General features: G+C 45.9%; 1 long non-coding RNA gene across 1 annotated transcript in view; it reads left to right on the plus strand.

Moving 5' to 3' along the window:
• LOC138522734 (uncharacterized) overlaps positions 1-21943 on the plus strand; it is a 190151-nt gene that overhangs the window by 59406 nt on the left and 108802 nt on the right. The window lies entirely within an intron of this gene.

Below are 21943 nucleotides of genomic sequence, written 5' to 3' on the forward strand. Positions count from 1 at the left end.
ACATCAGCAATCTTGCAATCTTAGGTTATTGATATTTGCATTTATTTTCTGCATTTGCAACAATTGCTTCCCACTGTCCGGTTAATGCTGTTGCTTTGCACACAACCAGTCCATCAGCCCATCCTTTGTGAGTAAGCACGGTTCCTTTGATTTGTAGTTGACCTATTTCCAAACATTCTCGTATGTCCTTCCTATTCTTATCTTTGCATTGCATTGCAGAATCTTGTTTGCTTCAATCTTGATTCCTGCTCCATTCATTCCAGGCTTTTCATATTTTATTATTTGATGCTTTATTTCTGGCTTCTCTCTTGTCTTTAAATCTTCTCCTTGAGATGTCGCTTTATTCATCCACACCATGGACGGTGTCCTCTTGTCAGGCAAAGTGTGATATGTGTCAGGCAATGGGCTTTCTTGACTGATACTTTTGAGGCTATGAATATTTTAGAGGTTCCCAACGCATAAGGTATCAGGGAACACACGTGGCAACCCTACTTAGATGGTCTCTCTCCCACCTTTTTCATGTGCTGATACCACTTGTTTATACCTGTTACAATCACAGATTTAAGAACACTAGCAGAACACCAAAAAGGATACTCAGGTGTACAAAAAAGGATACAATTGCTATTCCGGGTGACTTCTAAGGAGACGAGTTTGATGATTGAAAACCTTCCAACCAATGCCACTTCCAGACTATTGATGAACAAAAAACAGCCTGAGAGAGTAATTAGTGGAAAGGGCCAGATATGGGACGGATACCACCAGTCTGCTGGATAAAGGATAAGGAGTTTTAGTCACTAGTCACATGATCTAATTACTATGTATGGGTTAGATTAAGGATACACTAACCTGCAGTTTGTGTGGACTGAAGACTGAGTTCCAGGAATACAATCCGAAAATAAAAACCAACGAAGGGAAAAAGGGAAGTTAGTAAGGTAACTAACCCGAACGGAACGAGGGCCGCACTAGTGACGGGTTGGTGCACACCGGATAGCGTCCATAAAGTTCAGTGCACTATCCTTGTGGAAAAAGTAGATTGAATTGGATGGAGGTCCGGATGGAAAAGGTAATCCTAGAACAGGAAGGTCCAGGATAGGATGGGACTGGCAGAGCCCTTTAAGGGAGGTTTGAGATGGGAAGGAACAGGACTCAGTTCTCACCTATGAATCACCCAACTGTGGGTACAGCATAACAGGATAAGGAAAAGGAGGAATTGGAGTATCCGAAATCCAGACGTGGAGAATAGAATAACCATCTGAAGATAGCGGTATGAACCGCTGGGTGTTGCTGCAAGGAGCCAGAGGAGCGCGGCGTCAGGATAGCTGGAGTTTTTGCCGAGACTAGCAACGCGGGTCTGGCTGATAGCAAAGGAAAAGCAGTCTAGAAACTGCCGTGTATAGCAGCGCGGTCCGGCTGGCAGTAAAGGAAAGAGCAGTTCAGGAAACTGCCGTAAATAGCAGCGCGGGTCCGGCTGGTAGCAAAGGAAAGAGCAGTTTGGAAACTGCTTAGAAGCAAGGTAGAATACCGAGCTCTGGAACGAAGATCAAAGAACAACGATCAGAAGCGCCGATTCGCGGGAGGCTTCCGTTTAAATACGAGTCAGCTGATGAGAATGTGTGAGTAGCGCGGGTCAGCTGCTGAGGGCGTGTGAGTAGCGCGATGACGTCCAGTCATGTGATACTCATGCATATCTGTGGAATGCATGCAAATTGGTATTGGTAAATGGTATGCGCGGTATACGTGATATGTAATGTCCGTCCGTTCGCAAAAGGCAGAAGGTAAGGAAGTCTGACAAGGAATTAGCGGGAATGAAGGCGTTTGCCAGGAAGCTTCTCCCAGAGTCGCCACCGAGTATAAAATGGTCTGGCTGATCTCTGGGCTGTACGTGTAGGGTGCTGAGCATGAGCAGAGGAGGACCTGGCAGGCATGACAATACCCAAGCTTGCTGCATTATCTAGATCCATGTTTATCTCTTCATTATCTTCCTCTGCAACTCTCTTGTGTATCCCAAATGTAAAAGCTGTGTGATACTCATGAAGCAAGTCAAAATCAGTTCTCCTAGTGGGGGGATAATAGAGGCCTCTGCCTCAGTGGAAATAAACACATCAGACGTAGTTCTCGTAGTGGGGAGGACCAAAAGGACATCTACCTTTTTTGGACCAACGAAATAGAGAGTGTGAACCAGGATAAACAGAAAGACAAAAAGAGAAATTGTCTATGCATACACTATGCATAAGACCATTGACATCCACCTCTCTGGCCATCCTGGTACTGGCCGTGGTTGTTCATTCCCTAAAGTCGTGTTCGCCTCATCATTCCTCATTTCTAATATAATAAAAAAATGCTTTCATTCTTCCAATTGCAATATCTCCTCTATTATTGGTATGAGTAGTCTCCTGATTACAGGGCCATTCTTAGGATCCTGTAAAAAAGTGCAAACATCAATGTCTCTTCTGACAAGAGCAGGATAAGCTTGAAGGATAAATAAAAAACAGCAAATATAAGCCTGTGTACTGCCCCGTTGGTCAGGACCATCGATCTAACCAAATAGAAACTCAGTCAAAAAGGAGTCTGGACATTGCTCTCGTTTCCAATTCTTAACTAGGAACTCTCATTTAGGCATAACTTTGACATATCCATGTGATTAATAAAGTTAATTTTTTCAAGATTTCTGTGACTCAGCAAGGGTCTGCACTCCAACTATATCTATAAGGAGTGTCTGAATGAGTCATCGTCCAAATGCTGAATCTTTTTTATCAGCTGGTTGGTTTGTCATCCTTCTTCGTCATCGAGCGAGTCTGCACACGCTGAAATTCTTCTTCTTGTCTTGCTTCTGGAGCGGTAATAGGAGGAAAAGGGGTAGTCTTGCCGTTGTACAAAAAGCTTGCATGCCTTGGACTTTTACTGCTAAGGGGGTTATATTTTCAATGATAAAGGGGCATTGAAACGTGGCTCATGCCAATTTCGGGTTACATTTTTAATCAGAACGGTGTCACCAACAAACAATTTAGGTGCCGATACAAGTTCAGGAGAATCGGTTGCTGGATTGTTTCCATCTGTGTTCTGAGACCGACCCCTCTGTTGCTTGAGTTGATCTGAAATGAGAGAGATGCTAGAGGTCCTACATGTCAAATAATTGTGCAGCTCATGACCTAACAGTTTTGCTGTACTCTGGGCATCACTTCTACTCCTCGGTGGAGGTGTAAGAGGCGTTCTCATTCAACTCCCCGTCACTAGTTCAAGTGGGGTGAGGTGATTGTCTGAACCAGGCTGATTCCTTAGGGCATATAAAGCTAAGGGCAGGCAAAATAGCCATCTCTTCTTCAAAGGTAGCTTGATTTTGGCAATCCTTTCTTTAAGGAGGCGATTGAGTCTCTCACATATCCTGTTTGCTTACAGGTGATAAGCAGAAGAAAACTGTTTAATACTGAATAATAGTCCTATCTGGTTGAACACTTCATTAAAAAAAATGTGTCCCATTATCGGATCCCAGCACTTAACGCACTCCCCCCTTGGAAAGACTTCACGTACTAAAAACTTCAATGTGCAAGTGGCATCAGGGTGTGTACACGGACCTGCCTCGATCCACCTAGAGAAGGTGCACACCATTATTATCAGATACCTATATCCATTACACACCTGCAGGATATCAACATAATCAACATGTAAATGCTGAAGAGGACCATCGGTCGAGGTATTACTCCGCTAATCATTCTCAGTGTATGCCCAGCAGTAAACCTTTGACACATGATTCAATTTACTATGAAGAATGCAACATGTTCTAACAAATTTGGAATTAACTAGTCTTCCGCAATCACTGCAGCAAGACTTTCCCTAGTTACATGCGCGGGATAATGTAGCTGTTCAAACACTCCTTTTAACAATGCTAGTGGCATCACCAGCTTTCCAGTGGTGTCCTGTTGCCATAATGTTTCTTTGGGGGATACAGAACACCCACTTTGTTTCCATAACTATTCCTCTTCCTGCAGTGCACTGCCTTAAATCTCCATTAATTGGGTCTTTGGCAAATGATTAAACCCTTCTTGCATTACCATAACTGTGACTACTTTCTTTTTGACATTCAGAGTGTTAAACCTGAGATATCTGGGGAATACGCAAACCTTTCAGCTAAGTGTGAGTGGCACATTTCATAACTGCTATGGGTACTGGGAGTTGTAGTGCCTTAATAATCCTGTCCAATAAGGATGCGTGCTGCGCTGGAGTGCCGTTTGCTTGGGGTAGCCCCTCCTTTTCCAGCATGGTAATCCTGCTTGTACAGTTGATGCCACGTAGGCAGAGCCACAGTACACCGTCACTTCCTGCCCTTCGTGTTTCTCGAGCGTGACAATGAGCGCTACCAATTCTGCTCTTCCCTGTGGGCTGTCCTGAGCTGAGAAGTGAGATGCCAGGCTCTGATCAATTTTTGAAGACCCATTAATAAACAGAATCTCCCCTCCTTGCAAAGATTTTCTTTCACACAGGGTATATCATCATAAAATTCAACATAGTTTGCACAGTCATGCACATCATCTCCTTCTGTTACTGGCTCAGCTATGAATGTGGCAGGGTTCACTATTTTACATCTGACAATTTTGATTGTTTGGGTACAAATCATTACTTCGTAGGCTGAGACTCTCTGAGTTGTCAACGTACCTCTGGGTTTCTCTAAAATGGCAAACTAAGCATGTTCTGTGAAAAGAGTCATGGAGCATCCCATGACAATACTTGGCGATTTCTCACTTATGAATGTAGGGGCTGCCAATGACTGCTCGCAAGGGAAGTGTCCTTTCATAACTGGATCTATAATCTCACTGTAATAGGCTGGAGGCTTGTACCCCAATGTAGTCCTCTGTGTAAGCACTGCTGTCATGACTGTCCCATTTGTGTGCGAAAACAAATACAATTCCTCAGCATAATTGAAATTCCTAAAACAGGGGCTGTACAAATCGCTTTCTTCAATTCCTCAAACCTTTCCTCCATCTCTTCACTCCATCCTATTTCAACTTTGTTCAGCTGTGTTTTCTTCAAAGCCTTCAAAAGGGGTCATATGTACAAACTGTGGTCAAACACCCAGGCTCTAACATGATTGCATAGTCCCAAAAATTGTTGCATCTGTTTTAAAGTGAGCAGTTTTGCAGTTTTCATAATCGCCTTAGCTCTTTCAGGTATCACCTTTATTCCCTCATGTGAAATCAACTGTCCTATGTATAAGACCCCTTCTTTACAATATCTAGCTTCTCCTTATCTATCTTATATCCTTTGTCTGCTGAGATACTCATAAACTGAATCGAGTCCAGCCTGCACTCATCTTCTGTAGTGCTACAAATTAAAATGTCATCTACATATTGTACCAGTGAACTTTTGAAATCAACATTGCCTAGGTCCATCTGGAGGACCCTGTTAAAGATTGATGGAGAGTCACAGTACCCTTGAGGCAGCTTAGTGTGTTTCAGACAAGTTTGGCAAAATGTAAATGAAGTCAAGTCTTGTGAGTTCTTATGCAACGGGATTGAGAAAACGCATTTTCCAAATCGATCACTGTGAAATATCGTGCTTCCACTGGGATACTATATAGTATCGTTGGTGGGTTAGGAACTAGAGCAAACTCTGCATCTACAATCAGGTTAATCGGTCTCATGTCTTGTATGAATCTCAACAACACTCCCTTTGATTTCTTAATAGGATACACTGTGGTGTTGCACAATGATTCTGATGGCACCAGAATACCTTGTGTCATCATTGCTGAAATGGTCTCGAATATAGCCTCATCAGCCTCTCGAGACATGGGGTACTGTCTTGCTCGAGGTAAAATTTCTCCTGGCTTCAGCATTATTTTAACTTCACCTATTCCCTTTATTAATCTTACATCATAAGGGCCTATAGTTGATAGGACCCTGGGCACATTCTCCAGGTCCTCTTCAAAAAATGCTGGACACTGCCGCATTACTGCCATTCGCAGTGGGATTTCCATCTTCTCTATTCATATCCTGTATGTAACGCTCAAAAAGAACGCCACTTAATCGTCTGTTGGATCATCTTTAAACATCTCAACATCAGTAATGTCAGTCAATCTGTGCCCTTCCTAGAGAGCTACTACTGTCCTCCATGGTATACCCTAATCATCTGTTCCTTGGAGCATCATCATTTCCCTTTGTACTATGGCTCCTTCTAACTCTAGAGGGATAGTCTGTCCCCCGTCTTCATCCATAGGTATCGGTGGGCTGAACAAGAATTCATCAGGTACCCACACAGTCTTCCCCATTAAGCCAGGTAGCCATGTTAGTAGAATGCACACTCCTCTGGCTCTAGTGGGACGCCTCACAGAGTCATTTGCCCTGTTAATGCCACTATCAATTCGCCCACATTTAAGTAGTGTATTCCGGGAGTGGAACACACTATTCCCTCGTCAGTATATGAAATCGTCATGTTAGGTTTTGTCATCAAATCTCTTTCCCAAATGTTAACTGTTGTTTTTCATGAATACAACAATGGATCAGACATGTCACACTCTCCTATAGAGACTGGTAACTCATCAGTAAAAGGTACTCGACTCGTAGCTCCAGAGAACCCTTGAGCATTCATGGCAATTCCCGATATTGTATATTTTCCATCTCTTATACATGAATGAGCAGCCCCAGTGTCTATTAGAAAAGAAAATGATTTCCCTCCTATCAGCACATCAAACCTTGGTTACTCTTGGGGGTCTGGTGTCACTTATAGTACTGAACACATCAAGTCACCCTGTGGGCTGTCCTATTGTGGGTACATGCTCACCCCCGTACCTGTGAAAGGATTTCCTCCTACGACAGTGGCACCTCCTATTCTAGGTGTCAGTAATTGTCCTGTGTTTGCACTGTTGTGTCTGCATGGGGATGTGTTGTGACTGCCCTTGCAGTGGATTCATTTGCACTTGCTCTGGTTGCTGTGTCTGTTGCATTTGCGGCTCTTGTGTCTGGTACACTGTCTGATCTTGGGCAAACCTTTCTCTGGTTTGTGTTTTGTATGGTGGGGGATAAGTTGTCCCCCCCCTTGGGAATTGGACATTCTGTATACTCCCTTGGCTCCCACATATGTGTGCAATGTTCCCTGTCATCCCACAAATCCAACATATAGCGGGAGGCCGCCTGACTAGTCCCCCTTGGTTGAATCCTCTTTGGCATTCTGATTGTCATTCTGTGCATTTTGAAACCCACGTTGATTGTTTTGGAATCCACCCCTTCCTCTATAGCTCATACCTCTGCCTCGTGGCAGGAACCTGTTAGGGAGAATTCTCTGTTTAGGCTGAATTTCCTAACCTAGTGAGTCCCCCAGCAGCTTTGCTGGATTTCTGGAGTTTGTTTTTTCCATCCTGCCAAGAATGAGGCTCTTTTTCTCCCGCCCTTGGACATGAATGTGTGTAATTCCTTTGAATGTCAATGTGTTCTATGGGCTATGGAGTCTTTTACTCCATAGGGTCTCATATGTTTTACTATGTGTGTTACAACGCACCCTCCGTGCTGTAGCACTGGGACGTCTGAGCGGACCCTCATCATAGACTCCATACCCGGGATCTGACTACTGTCTCCCCGGGCATGTAAAGTCACCATTGGCTTTACTAGACCTAAATTTACTAACAAAACTAGTACAAACCATCCTATTGTGGACGTACCAGTAGGGGTAATTCGATTACTCCTGGGTCTGTTATTCGAGTTTTGGCTGGTGGCAGTGGAAACTACTTGTTATGTTCGACCCCGAATATAACCCTATGGGATTCTTCCCATTGTTGGAGATTGATACTTTTCCTCGTTAATCTCTAACATACCACCGGTTTACTTATCTTAAATAAGTCTATCGGATGGTATTTTCTGCCAAAACTCGGTTTTTAAAATGGCGTCTGTGTTTGTCTCTGTGACTCCTAAACCAAAGGTTGAGCCCTTTGTTCCACTTTTGGCGGGCTTCTGTACAGAGACCCTCCAAAGTGGTGCCATTCTGTCTGGGTACCCACAGGGGTGTGGGAGGGGGTTTAGGCACCCTGGACTGAGTTGCCTTGCCAACTCCAGTCGCACTCTGGTGTGATTGGCCCAAGTGGTGAGCCACCCCGCTCACGACTTAGCGTGTTTTGATTGACAGCTAGGCTGAATGAATGGGGGTTTTCTTCATAAAAGCAGGGCTTTTGGGACTGGATCTTCAGAAGTCGCCACAGGACCTAGGAATCCGACGAGGGTAAAGCTGAGCCGACCTGCAACGACGACACTTCCGGTGGAGCCCTGCGGAACCGACTCACCACTTCCCGACGACAGAGGAGATCTCCCTGCTGGAGAGTCTCTTCCCCTGACTGGTGGGAACAACCAGTCCCCTTTGCTTTTTCTTCGCTCCAGGACGCAGTGGTCGAATTGCCCGTGCAGAGCACCTCGGCAACCGGATAGCCACTACCCCTGTACCGCAACCAAAAGGTGGTGCCTTGTGACGGAGCACTCCGCGGCTGGTCTCCTCCCTGGTGGTGCACCGGACTTCACTTTTCTTCGACGACGAGATCATCTCTACTCTTGGCAAAGACCCGACGTGCATCCACCACCAGGAACAATTGCCCCCGCCTGAGCTGTCTCTCCACAAACAATGTACCGTGTCCGCCTGGCTTCCCTTTCTGCCGGATAGAGTGAGGTGTCTTAATCCTCGCCTTTGCATTGGGTCGCCTCCAAGCTTTCTTTGACGTGTTGTTCTGAACTGGTCCAATCTTTCCATAACAATTTGCGATAAAGACTCGAAGCACATTTCCACTGAGACACTTTTTGGGACATATCGCCTTGCCTCTCTCCAAGTGGGCCTGGCCTCTGAACTTTGTGATCTGCAGTAGACCCTGCCTTACTTGCCTTGCATTTGTCCGTAAAGTATTGGTACCGAGTTGATTTCATAACCTGCCTTATTTTTCTCTCCCGTCCTAACGAATACTAGAGTGCCATCTAGGTTAAAGCATACACCTCTGTCTGCAAATAAGTGATGCCGGTGAACCTAGACTTGTCGAACTATTGTTAGGGGGATTGATCTTTTTCTTCGTTATAGTAATTGTGATTGAAGTTGTGTACCGTATTAGTGCCAGGGTGTTTTCTATAGATGTGTTGTTATAAATAAATACCTTTATATCTTTACACCGAAGCCTTGTTCCGTGTTTGCTTGTTCTACTGTGTAGATTGCCCTATTTTGATTACTCCACATACTGCCTAACTCTTCTTGAGGGAAGTCTGACTGCTCAGCCACAGCTACCAAGTGAATCTGTGTGGTACAGACTGCTACCAAGTGGGTTTACTGCCAAACACCTGTAGTCCTAAATCTTTTGCAGTGGTCCCAGAGGGAACTGCACAGGTTTCCGCCTAACAGAACACATTCCCTCCTCAGTCCATCAGGCGATGATTATTCACCGGCGATGCACCCACTGCTTGCTGCATTCCCAACCCTTCTTCGCTTGTCAATACTGCCTCATCATGGCAAATTTTGATAATTTTTTCTAAACCAATTTGGCTTCCTCAATTTTCCTTGCCTCATCTTTCTTCTTGTTTTTCTCCTGCAATAGCCGGCAGTGATGCACTATCATCAACTGTATTAAGGGGTGTTGCTAGGTCTGGAAAAGATTAGGGGCTAAGCTAAAGTCGGGACCTTTTGGGTTTTGGGGCTAGCTACCCTTTTGGTTGTAGTCCCTGAGATTTTATCTGGGGCTACAACCTAAGGACCCGGGGCTATAGCCCCCACAGGTCCCCCTAGCAATGCCTCTGACTGTATTTCAGCCCACAGCTTCGCTTCCATTCCCACTTGTTTCTTCATTTGCCTTTGTACTTGCTGAGGCAACCCCTGACATAAAATATGGTAAAATAATGCCACGTTTTTTTCCCGCAGCTTGCGTGTTTCAAATTGCCAACACTCTTGGATGTCCTGAATGTAAGAAATAGGGTCTTCATCTTCCTTCATCTTACGTGTCATGATTGCACCCATATCTATATGTGTCAGGATACTGCACCCTGATAGCCCTCCAAACATCTGCTGTGCAATTATTAAACTATGCTTCGTCATGCACTGTGTTTTGTGCTGTCACACTTGAATAGCCTGCTCTCCTCCATATGCTCTCCCATGACAATAGCTGGCAAGAGACCCTTAATGTCCCCTATAGCCAGTTTGCTTCTTCCTGTCTTTTTTTCAAACTCGGGAGCTTGTCCCTTAAATTATCCTTATCCATCTGCGGCCATGCAATATACTGTGGTCTTGTTCCCCCTTTTTACAATAAGGGAAACTGCATAATCCCTAACCCGCAGTCAGCTTCCAACATCTGCCCATTCATGGCATGGACAATTGTCCCTGACCGTCTCTTCGTTGGTAGCGATCTTAACCTGCTCACATATGGCGGTGATTCACTGGTGTCCTATACTTAGGTTGCTCTAGATCGGACCATCGTACTTTTCTGTCCGCCAGCAGGCTTCCCTGCATGCTTCTCATCCTCCTGCATACTGTGTGCTGTGTGTCCTTGCTCATCATTCTCCTTTACAATCTGTGCTGTATCTGCTGATTCACCATGCTCTTCTACACTATGTGCTGATTCTCCTAGCTTCTCATACTCCTGCAGACTGTGTGTTCTGTGCCCTCACTATTCATTCACCTTTGCACTCTGTGCGGTGTCTGTTGACTCACCATGCTTGTCTACACTCTGTGCTGATTCTCATAGCTTCTCATCCTCTTGCTGGCTGGTGTTTAGTGTCCTTGCTCATCATTTTCCATCACACTTTGTGCTATGTCTGCTGACTCACCATGATCCCCTACTCTGTATGCTGATTCTCCTGGCTTCTAATCCCCCTGCAGGCTGCGTGTTCTGTGTCCCTGCTCATCATTCACCTTTGCACTCTGTGCTGTGTCTGCTGACTCACCATGCTCCTCTATGCTGTGTGCTCATTCTCATGGCTTCCCATCCTCCTGCAGGCTGTGTGTCCTTGCTTATCATTCTCCTTTACACTCTGTGCTGTTTCTCCTGGCTTCTCATCCCCCTGCAGGCTGTGTGTCCTTGCTTGTCATTCTTCTTTACACTCTGTGCTGTTTCTCCTGGCTTCTCATCCTCATACAGGCTGTGTGTCTTTGCTTATCATTCTCCTCTACATTCTGTGCTGTTTCTCCTGGCTTCTCATCCTCCTGCAGGCTGTGTGTCCTTGCTTATCATTCTCCTTTACATTCTGTGCTGTTTCCCCTGGCTTCTCATACTCCTGCAGGCTCTGTGTTGTATGTCATTGCTTATCATTCTCATTTACACTCTGTGCTGTTTCTCCTGGCTTCTCATCCTTATGCAGGCTGTGTGTCCTTGCTTATCATTCTCCTTTACACTCTGTGCTGTTTCTCCTGGCTTCTCATCCTCGTGCAGGCTGTGTGTTCTGTGCCCCTGCTCATCGTTCACCTTTGCATTCTGTGCTGTGTCTGCTGACTCACCATGCTCCTCTATGATGTGGCTGATTCTCCTGGCTTCTCATCCTCCTGCAGGCTGTGTGTCTTTGCTTGTCATTGTTCTTTACACTCTGTGCTGTTTCTCCTGGCTTATCATACTCCTGTAGGCTGTGTGTCTTTGCTTGTAATTCTTCTTTACACTCTGTGCTGTTTCTCTTGGCTTCTCATCCTCCTGCAGGCTGTGTGTCTTTGCTTGTCATTCTTCTTTACACTCTGTGCTGTTTCTCCTGGCTTCTCATCCTCCTGCAGGCTGTGTGTCTTTGCTTGTCATTCTTCTTTACACTATGTGCTGTTCTCCTGGCTTCTCATCCTCCTGCAGGCTGTGTGTCCTTGCTTGTCATTCTCCTTTACATTCTGTGCTGTTTCTCCTGGCTTCTCATCCCCCTGCAGGCTGTGTGTCCTTGCTTGTCATTCTTCTTTACACTCTGTGCTGTTTCTCCTGGCTTCTCATACCCCTGCAGGCTGTGTGTACTTGCTTATCATTCTCCTTTACATTCTGTGCTGTGTCTGCTGACTCACCATGCCCCCCTACACTGTGTGCTGATTCTCCTGGCTTCTCATACTCCTGCAGGCTGTGTGTCTTTGCTTGTCATTCTTCTTTACACTCTGTGCTGTTTCCCCTGGCTTCTCATACCCCTGCAGGCTGTGTGTACTTGCTTATCATTCTCCTTTACATTCTGTGCTGTGTCTGCTGACTCACCATGCACCTCTAAACTGTGTGCTGATTCTCCGGGCTTCTCATACTCCTGCAGGCTGTGAGTCTTTGTTTGTCATTCTTCTTTACACTCTGTGCTGTTTCTCCTGGCTTCTCATCCTCATACAGGCTGTGTGTCTTTGCTTATCATTCTCCTTTACATTCTGTGCTGTATCTGCTGATTCACCATGCTCTTCTACACTATGTGCTGATTCTCCTAGCTTCTCATACTCCTGCAGACTGTGTGTTCTGTGCCCTCACTATTCATTCACCTTTGCACTCTGTGCGGTGTCTGTTGACTCACCATGCTTGTCTACACTCTGTGCTGATTCTCATAGCTTCTCATCCTCTTGCTGGCTGGTGTTTAGTGTCCTTGCTCATCATTTTCCATCACACTTTGTGCTATGTCTGCTGACTCACCATGATCCCCTACTCTGTATGCTGATTCTCCTGGCTTCTAATCCCCCTGCAGGCTGCGTGTTCTGTGTCCCTGCTCATCATTCACCTTTGCACTCTGTGCTGTGTCTGCTGACTCACCATGCTCCTCTATGCTGTGTGCTCATTCTCATGGCTTCCCATCCTCCTGCAGGCTGTGTGTCCTTGCTTATCATTCTCCTTTACACTCTGTGCTGTTTCTCCTGGCTTCTCATCCCCCTGCAGGCTGTGTGTCCTTGCTTGTCATTCTTCTTTACACTCTGTGCTGTTTCTCCTGGCTTCTCATCCTCATACAGGCTGTGTGTCTTTGCTTATCATTCTCCTCTACATTCTGTGCTGTTTCTCCTGGCTTCTCATCCTCCTGCAGGCTGTGTGTCCTTGCTTATCATTCTCCTTTACATTCTGTGCTGTTTCCCCTGGCTTCTCATACTCCTGCAGGCTCTGTGTTGTATGTCATTGCTTATCATTCTCATTTACACTCTGTGCTGTTTCTCCTGGCTTCTCATCCTTATGCAGGCTGTGTGTCCTTGCTTATCATTCTCCTTTACACTCTGTGCTGTTTCTCCTGGCTTCTCATCCTCGTGCAGGCTGTGTGTTCTGTGCCCCTGCTCATCGTTCACCTTTGCATTCTGTGCTGTGTCTGCTGACTCACCATGCTCCTCTATGATGTGGCTGATTCTCCTGGCTTCTCATCCTCCTGCAGGCTGTGTGTCTTTGCTTGTCATTGTTCTTTACACTCTGTGCTGTTTCTCCTGGCTTATCATACTCCTGTAGGCTGTGTGTCTTTGCTTGTAATTCTTCTTTACACTCTGTGCTGTTTCTCTTGGCTTCTCATCCTCCTGCAGGCTGTGTGTCTTTGCTTGTCATTCTTCTTTACACTCTGTGCTGTTTCTCCTGGCTTCTCATCCTCCTGCAGGCTGTGTGTCTTTGCTTGTCATTCTTCTTTACACTATGTGCTGTTCTCCTGGCTTCTCATCCTCCTGCAGGCTGTGTGTCCTTGCTTGTCATTCTCCTTTACATTCTGTGCTGTTTCTCCTGGCTTCTCATCCCCCTGCAGGCTGTGTGTCCTTGCTTGTCATTCTTCTTTACACTCTGTGCTGTTTCTCCTGGCTTCTCATACCCCTGCAGGCTGTGTGTACTTGCTTATCATTCTCCTTTACATTCTGTGCTGTGTCTGCTGACTCACCATGCCCCCCTACACTGTGTGCTGATTCTCCTGGCTTCTCATACTCCTGCAGGCTGTGTGTCTTTGCTTGTCATTCTTCTTTACACTCTGTGCTGTTTCCCCTGGCTTCTCATACCCCTGCAGGCTGTGTGTACTTGCTTATCATTCTCCTTTACATTCTGTGCTGTGTCTGCTGACTCACCATGCACCTCTAAACTGTGTGCTGATTCTCCGGGCTTCTCATACTCCTGCAGGCTGTGAGTCTTTGTTTGTCATTCTTCTTTACACTCTGTGCTGTTTCTCCTGGCTTCTCATCCTCATACAGGCTGTGTGTCTTTGCTTATCATTCTCCTTTACATTCTGTGCTGTTTCCCCTGGCTTCTCATACTCCTGCAGGCTCTGTGTTGTATGTCATTGCTTATCATTCTCATTTACACTCTGTGCTGTTTCTCCTGGCTTCTCATCCTTATGCAGGCTGTGTGTCCTTGCTTATCATTCTCCTTTACACTCTGTGCTGTTTCTCCTGGCTTCTCATCCTCGTGCAGGCTGTGTGTTCTGTGTCCCTGCTCATCGTTCACCTTTGCACTATGTGCTGTGTCTGCTGACTCACCATGCTCCTCTATGATGTGTGCTGATTCTCCTGGCTTCTCATCCTCATGCAGGCTGTGTGTCTTTGCTTGACATTCTTCTTTACACTCTTTGCTGTTTCTCCTGGCTTGTCATCCTCCTGTAGGCTGTGTGTCTTTGCTTGTCATTCTTCTTTACACTATGTGCTGTTTCCCCTGGCTTCTCATACTCCTGCAGGCTCTGTGTTGTATGTCATTGCTTATCATTCTCATTTACACTCTGTGCTGTTTCTCCTGGCTTCTCATCCTTATGCAGGCTGTGTGTCCTTGCTTGTCATTCTTCTTTACACTCTGTGCTGTTTCTCCTGGCTTCTCATCCTCCTGCAGGCTGTGTGTCTTTGCTTGTCATTCTTCTTTACACTCTGTGCTGTTTCTCCTGGCTTCTCATCCTCCTGCAGGCTGTGTGTCTTTGCTTGTCATTCTTCTTTACACTTTGTGCTGTTTCTCCTGGCTTCTCATCCTCCTGCAGGCTGTGTGTCCTTGCTTGTCATTCTCCTTTACATTCTGTGCTGTTTCTCCTGGCTTCTCATCCCCCTGCAGGCTGTGTGTCCTTGCTTGTCATTCTTCTTTACACTATGTGCTGTTTCTCCTGGCTTCTCATCCTCCTGCAGGCTGTGTGTCCTTGCTTGTCATTCTCCTTTACATTCTGTGCTGATTCTCCTGGCTTCTCATACTCCTGCAGGCTGTGTGTCTTTGCTTGTCATTCTTCTTTACACTCTGTGCTGTTTCTCCTGGCTTCTCATACCCCTGCAGGCTGTGTGTACTTGCTTATCATTCTCCTTTACATTCTGTGCTGTGTCTGCTGACTCACCATGCACCTCTACACTGTGTGCTGATTCTCCTGGCTTCTCATCCTCATGCAGGCTGTGTGTCTTTGCTTGTCATTCTTCTTTACACTCTGTGCTGTTTCTCCTGGCTTCTCATCCTCCTGTAGGCTGTGTGTCTTTGCTTGTCATTCTTCTTTACACTCTGTGCTGTTTCTCCTGGCTTCTCATCCTCCTGCAGGCTGTGTGTCATTGCTTGTCATTCTCCTTTACATTCTGTGCTGTTTCTCCTGGCTTCTCATCCTCCTGTAGGATGTGTGTCTTTGCTTGTCATTCTTCTTTACACTCTGTGCTGTTTCTCCTGGCTTCTCATCCTCCTGTAGGCTGTGTGTCCTTGCTTGTCATTCTCCTTTACATTCTGTGCTGTTTCTCCTGGCTTCTCATACCCCTGCAGGCTGTGTGTTCTTGCTTATCATTATCCTTTACACTCTGTGCTGTGTCTGCTGACTCACCATGCACCTCTACACTGTGTGCTGATTCTCCTGGCTTCTCATACTCCTGCAGACTGTGTGTCTTTGCTTGTCATTCTTCTTTACACTCTGTGCTGTTTCTCCTGGCTCCTCATACCCCTGCAGGCTGTGTGTACTTGCTTATCATTCTCCTTTACATTCTGTGCTGTGTCTGCTGACTCACCATGCACCTCTACACTGTGTGCTGATTCTCCTGGCTTCTCATCCTCATGCAGGCTGTGTGTCGTTGCGTGTCATTCTTCTTTACACTCTGTGCTGTTTCTCCTGGCTTCTCATCCTCCCGTAGGCTGTGTGTCTTTGCTTGTCATTCTTCTTTACACTCTGTGCTGTTTCTCCTGGCTTCTCATCCTCCTGCAGGCTGTGTGTCCTTGCTTGTCATTCTCCTTTACATTCTGTGCTGTTTCTCCTGGCTTCTCATCCTCCTGCAGGCTGTGTGTCCTTGCTTGTCATTATTCTTTACACTCTGTGCTGTTTCTCCTGGCTTCTCATCCTCCTGCAGGCTGTGTGTCCTTGCTTGTCATTCTTCTTCGCCCTCTGTGCTGTTTCTCCTGGCTTCTCATACCCCTGCAGGCTGTGTGTACTTGCTTATCATTCTCCTTTACACTCTGTGCTGTGTCTGCTGACTCACCATGCACCTCTACACTGTGTGCTGATTCTCCTGGCTTCTCATACTCCTGCAGGCTGTGTGTCTTTGCTTGTCATTCTTCTTTACACTCTGTGCTGTTTCTCCTGGCTTCTCATATCCCTGCCGGCTGTGTGTACTTGCTTATCATTCTCCTTTACATTCTGTGCTGTGTCTGCTGACTCACCATGCACCTCTACACTGTGTGCTGATTCTCCTGGCTTCTCATCCTCATGCAGGCTGTGTGTCTTTGCTTGTCATTCTTCTTTACACTCTGTGCTGTTTCTCCTGGCTTCTCATCCTCCTGTAGGCTGTGTGTCTTTGCTTGTCATTCTTCTTTACACTCTGTGCTGTTTCTCCTGGCTTCTCATCCTCCTGCAGGCTGTGTGTCCTTGCTTGTCATTCTCCTTTACATTCTGTGCTGTTTCTCCTGGCTTCTCATCCTCCTGTAGGCTGTGTGTCTTTGCTTGTCATTCTTCTTTACACTCTGTGCTGTTTCTCCTGGCATCTCATCCTCCTGTAGGCTGTGTGTCCTTGCTTGTCATTCTCCTTTACATTCTGTGCTGTTTCTCCTGGCTTCTCATACCCCTGCAGGCTGTGTGTTCTTGCTTATCATTATCCTTTACACTCTGTGCTGTGTCTGCTGACTCACCATGCACCTCTACATTGTGTGCTGATTCTCCTGGCTTCTCATACTCCTGCAGACTGTGTGTCTTTGCTTGTCATTCTTCTTTACACTCTGTGCTGTTTCTCCTGGCTTCTCATACCCCTGCAAGCTGTGTGTACTTGCTTATCATTCTCCTTTACATTCTGTGCTGTGTCTGCTGACTCACCATGCACCTCTACACTGTGTGCTGATTCTCCTGGCTTCTCATCCTCATGCAGGCTGTGTGTCGTTGCGTGTCATTCTTCTTTACACTCTGTGCTGTTTCTCCTGGCTTCTCATCCTCCTGTAGGCTGTGTGTCTTTGCTTGTCATTCTTCTTTACACTCTGTGCTGTTTCTCCTGGCTTCTCATCCTCCTGCAGGCTGTGTGTCCTTGCTTGTCATTCTCCTTTACATTCTGTGCTGTTTCTCCTGGCTTCTCATCCTCCTGCAGGCTGTGTGTCCTTGCTTGTCATTCTTCTTCGCCTCTGTGCTGTTTCTCCTGGCTTCTCATACCCCTGCAGGCTGTGTGTACTTGCTTATCATTCTCCTTTACGCTCTGTGCTGTGTCTGCTGACTCACCATGCACCTCTACACTGTGTGCTGATTCTCCTGGCTTCTCATACTCCTGCAGGCTGTGTGTCTTTGCTTGTCATTCTTCTTTACACTCTGTGCTGTTTCTACTGGCTTCTCATACCCCTGCAGGCTGTGTGTACTTGCTTATCATTCTCCTTTACATTCTGTGCTGTGTCTGCTGACTCACCATGCACCTCTACACTGTGTGCTGTTTCTCCTGGCTTCTCATCCTCCTGCAGGCTGTGTGTCTTTGCTTGTCATTCTTCTTTACACTCTGTGCTGTTTCTCCTGGCTTCTCATCCTCCTGTAGGCTGTGTGTCCTTGCTTGTCATTCTCCATTACATTCTGTGCTGTTTCTCCTGGCTTCTCATACCCCTGCAGGCTGTGTGTTCTTGCTTATCATTATCCTTTACACTCTGTGCTGTGTCTGCTGACTCACCATACACCTCTACATTGTGTGCTGATTCTCCTGGCTTCTCATACTCCTGCAGACTGTGTGTCTTTGCTTGTCATTCTTCTTTACACTCTGTGCTGTTTCTCCTGGCTTCTCATACCCCTGCAGGCTGTGTGTACTTGCTTATCATTCTCCTTTACATTCTGTGCTGTGTCTGCTGACTCACCATGCACCTCTACACTGTGTGCTGATTCTCCTGGCTTCTCATCCTCATGCAGGCTGTGTGTCGTTGCGTGTCATTCTTTTTTACACTCTGTGCTGTTTCTCCTGGCTTCTCATCCTCCTGTAGGCTGTGTGTCTTTGCTTGTCATTCTTCTTTACACTCTGTGCTGTTTCTCCTGGCTTCTCATCCTCCTGCAGGCTGTGTGTCCTTGCTTGTCATTCTCCTTTACATTCTGTGCTGTTTCTCCTGGCTTCTCATCCTCCTGCAGGCTGTGTGTCCTTGCTTGTCATTCTTCTTTACACTCTGTGCTGTTTCTCCTGGCTTCTCATACCCCTGCAGGCTGTGTGTACTTGCTTATCATTCTCCTTTACATGCTGTGCTGTGTCTGCTGACTCACCATGCACCTCTAAACTGTGTGCTGATTCTCCGGGCTTCTCATACTCCTGCAGGCTGTGTGCTGTGTCTCCTGGCTCATCATTCTCCTTTACACTCTGTAATGTGTCTCCTGGCGCATCAGACTATGCCATTTAGCCCGTGGCTGCCCCTACTCCAGATACTGACCCTTCCCCTTCTGCCCCGACTGTAATTCCCAAGCACATACTGGTATCCCTTGTGCAGTAGATGCGGCTGAAGGTGACGTTGGTATCTTCATTTTACAATGCGCAATTCAGGCCCTCCCGGTGCACACAGCAGCTCTTCTGGCTGATGTAAATTTCCCTGCGGCCGCATGAATGCCTCGTAGTATTCCCAGCAAAGACAGGCGTTTCAGACATGTTGCCATTCAAGATGGATAGTTCTCCTCCAGCTGAGAAGCAGTCTCGTGTGTGTGTGTGTCACTAGGCTTTCAACACCCCTTGGCACCAGCATCCAGCAACACTAGAAGCTGGCACATGTGTGCAGTCAGTTATAGCCACTGAAAATCATGAATACGGCTTGCCTCCAAACAATACCACACAGCTCTTTTCATAACTACTATTGTATCTCATAAGCACAAATCCTGGTAACTTGTTTCTTTGACTTTTGTTTCATAAATGATTGGCATATTGAGTAAAACCACTGAACGTATTGAACTCTCTTGGTTCCAAACAATGATATGTTTTTTTCTGAGCAACAACTATTTCTTCTTGAAACAAAAATACGGTGCTCTCAGTTAAAGCTTTGATTGCATTCTCCTGCCTGCCTTTAAACAATTCTAAGAATGTGTCTCACTAAATACTTTGTCTCTCTACAAAAAGAAGTGACCCACTGAATGAGTATCTTTCTAGGATTTCTTTCTTCACAACTACAATATTGTCTCATCATCACAGATCTCTTGGAAACGAGTATGTGTCCCTCTCCATCAAAACAAGTTGGCCCACCCAGGAATTCCACTGAATTCACTTGCCTCCTGCCAAACAATTATAACAATGCTTCTTTGCAACTTCTATTTCATCTCATCACAAACAGAGGTGCATTCAATAATAACTTCTGAATATTCTCTCCTAACTGCCTCCAAACAGTTCACACCATGTTTCCATTCACTGCGGTGTTTTGTCTGGTGGTCAGAAAGCTGAGCAACTAGTATTTGCTCTCATCTGTAGCAACACGTTGATACTCTCAGTTTAACCACTGAATGTAGTCCCCCACCTAGAAACACTTGTGTACAGGTGCGTTATAAATGGCTTATCATATCATATCACTTGTCTCCAAGCAATTCAATGCACGATTCTTCACAACTTCATGTTGGTCACGTGTCCTAATGATGTACCACTCAGTATGAGCCACTCCAGCCCGCCTACCTCAAAACAACATTTTTATTTTCAACAATGATATAGTCCCTTCGCAAAAAATATGGCACACTCTGTTATGTCACTGAATTGACACTCCTCCCTGCCCCCAAGCAATTCTATTATTTTTTCTTTGCAACTACTTGTCTCTCTCATATTACCATACATTTTGGCAACTCATATTTGTGTTCATTCTTCACAGAAACAGAATGTGGATGTCTGCTTCCAAACATTTGTGAGGGCCTCATTATAAGTGTGCTGGTCTGAACATTATCCCGGAAACAATGCTGTTAATTCCGGCTCTGGCTTTTTTCCGTACTGTTACAACTCACTTTTGCCAGTAGGGCCCACGGATCTCCCGGCAGGTCAGACTCTACCAGCAAGTAAATGCTTGAATCACCAGCACTGTTACTAACGGTGCCGGTGAGCCAGGCAATCCCATGGAGTCATATGGGACTCAATCGGAAGAGGAATTTACCAGCTCAACTCATTCTAATCTCCCCTCTGTCCTCATTTTACTCGATCTCTCTTCTGCCTTTGACACAGTCAACCATGCCACACTGCTCAACTCTCTCCATGATAACCTGGGTATCACCGATCAGGCCCATCCCCGACCTTCTAGCAGGGCACTGGATGGTGAATTGTATTCTGTATGTTTGAATTTTTAATCCCTGTGGAAACTTTCCTTAAAATGTAGACAACAAATTTGAAGGCAAGGACCAAGGCAAAATGAAAGGCAAGCAGGTTTGTGCTTAGTGCAAGAACCAGCCATTGAAATAGTTAAGGATTCTTAACATGCATGTAAAGTGGACCCACGTGTGCACTAGGCCGAATGAATTAGTATTTGTCAGTGTGCCTCGTGCTTATCTGATGTGAGGCAGATCTGGGTGCTCAAGAATGTCCCTACCAAATGTAGTGCTGTACATGCACTCGTATTGGTGTTACTCACCACTCCGAATAGGTCGAAGATGCGGAGAACACGACCTTGGAGATGTTGGTAGTATAGAATTCCGAGTTCAGCCTTCCATCCCAGCTCCCCTGAGTATAAGACTCAGGCTTCCTCAAAGAGGGGCTCTTTTCCACAATGTACCTCTCTGCTGTTTCAGTTAGAACAGACAGAGATGTCAATTGAATAAAAGAGCGGGGAGAACACACACCGCCAATACCAATGCTGCAAAAGAATACCAAGATATTAGACAGTGTTGATGTGTTGATGTTAAACAAGTGATTAGAACAGTTAAAAATGATTGGACAACTACCTATATGGATATTGGAGTGGAATTGCGTTTCCCCAGGATAATCTACAAAGAATAACACGAATGAGTGGAATAAATCTAAATCAGTATCGTTTCCCACTTTAGCTATAGAATTGATAACAACTGACCTGAGTAAAGATAAATGGAGTAAGAGGAGTCCAGGATTGTAAGAGGAGTTCAGGATTCTGAAGAGAACGACAGGAGAAAATAACAAACAGGGAAGTTAGTATAGGTAAGTAACCCCGAACAGCACGAGGGACGCACTAGGGTCGGGTTGGTGCAGTTCAGGAAAGCGTTCATATGTACTGAAGAGAAATCTCACAGGAAAGTCACTCAATGTCCCAGAATCCAACAGAAAACAATGTCCGTGGAAGACAAGAGATATGTACCTGAGTACACGAGTATAGTTGAGTAGCTGTCGAGATGATCCGGATGTAAACAGCAAAATTGATGTGCAGAGCGGCAACCAGGGAAGAACCGCAAGACAAAGAAGAGAGCCGTATCCAGTAGCGTTCCGAGTCCAACAACCAGACGATCACAACAAGAACAAGGGAGGAGGTGAAGCAATCCAAAATTCAGGCAAAAGGTCAAAACCAGGAGTTCAGATAAGGATTCGTGTAGGGAGACACGAAGAGGAAATGGACGAAACCGCGTGTAGCTGGTAACGCTAATTAGCAGCAACAAGCCCCTTGGAAGACGGTGGTTTTATAGTCGTAAGAGGGGCGTGGCTTGCTGTACGTCTTCCACGTACAAGGCGTGTCAGGTGACCTGGAGTGCGTCGACGTTTGTACAGACGCCAT

Source organism: Ambystoma mexicanum, chromosome 1q (assembly GCF_040938575.1).
Source record: "Ambystoma mexicanum isolate Mex_15411 chromosome 1q, UKY_AmexF1_1, whole genome shotgun sequence".
In the NCBI taxonomy this organism is placed as follows: Eukaryota; Metazoa; Chordata; class Amphibia; order Caudata; family Ambystomatidae; genus Ambystoma; species Ambystoma mexicanum.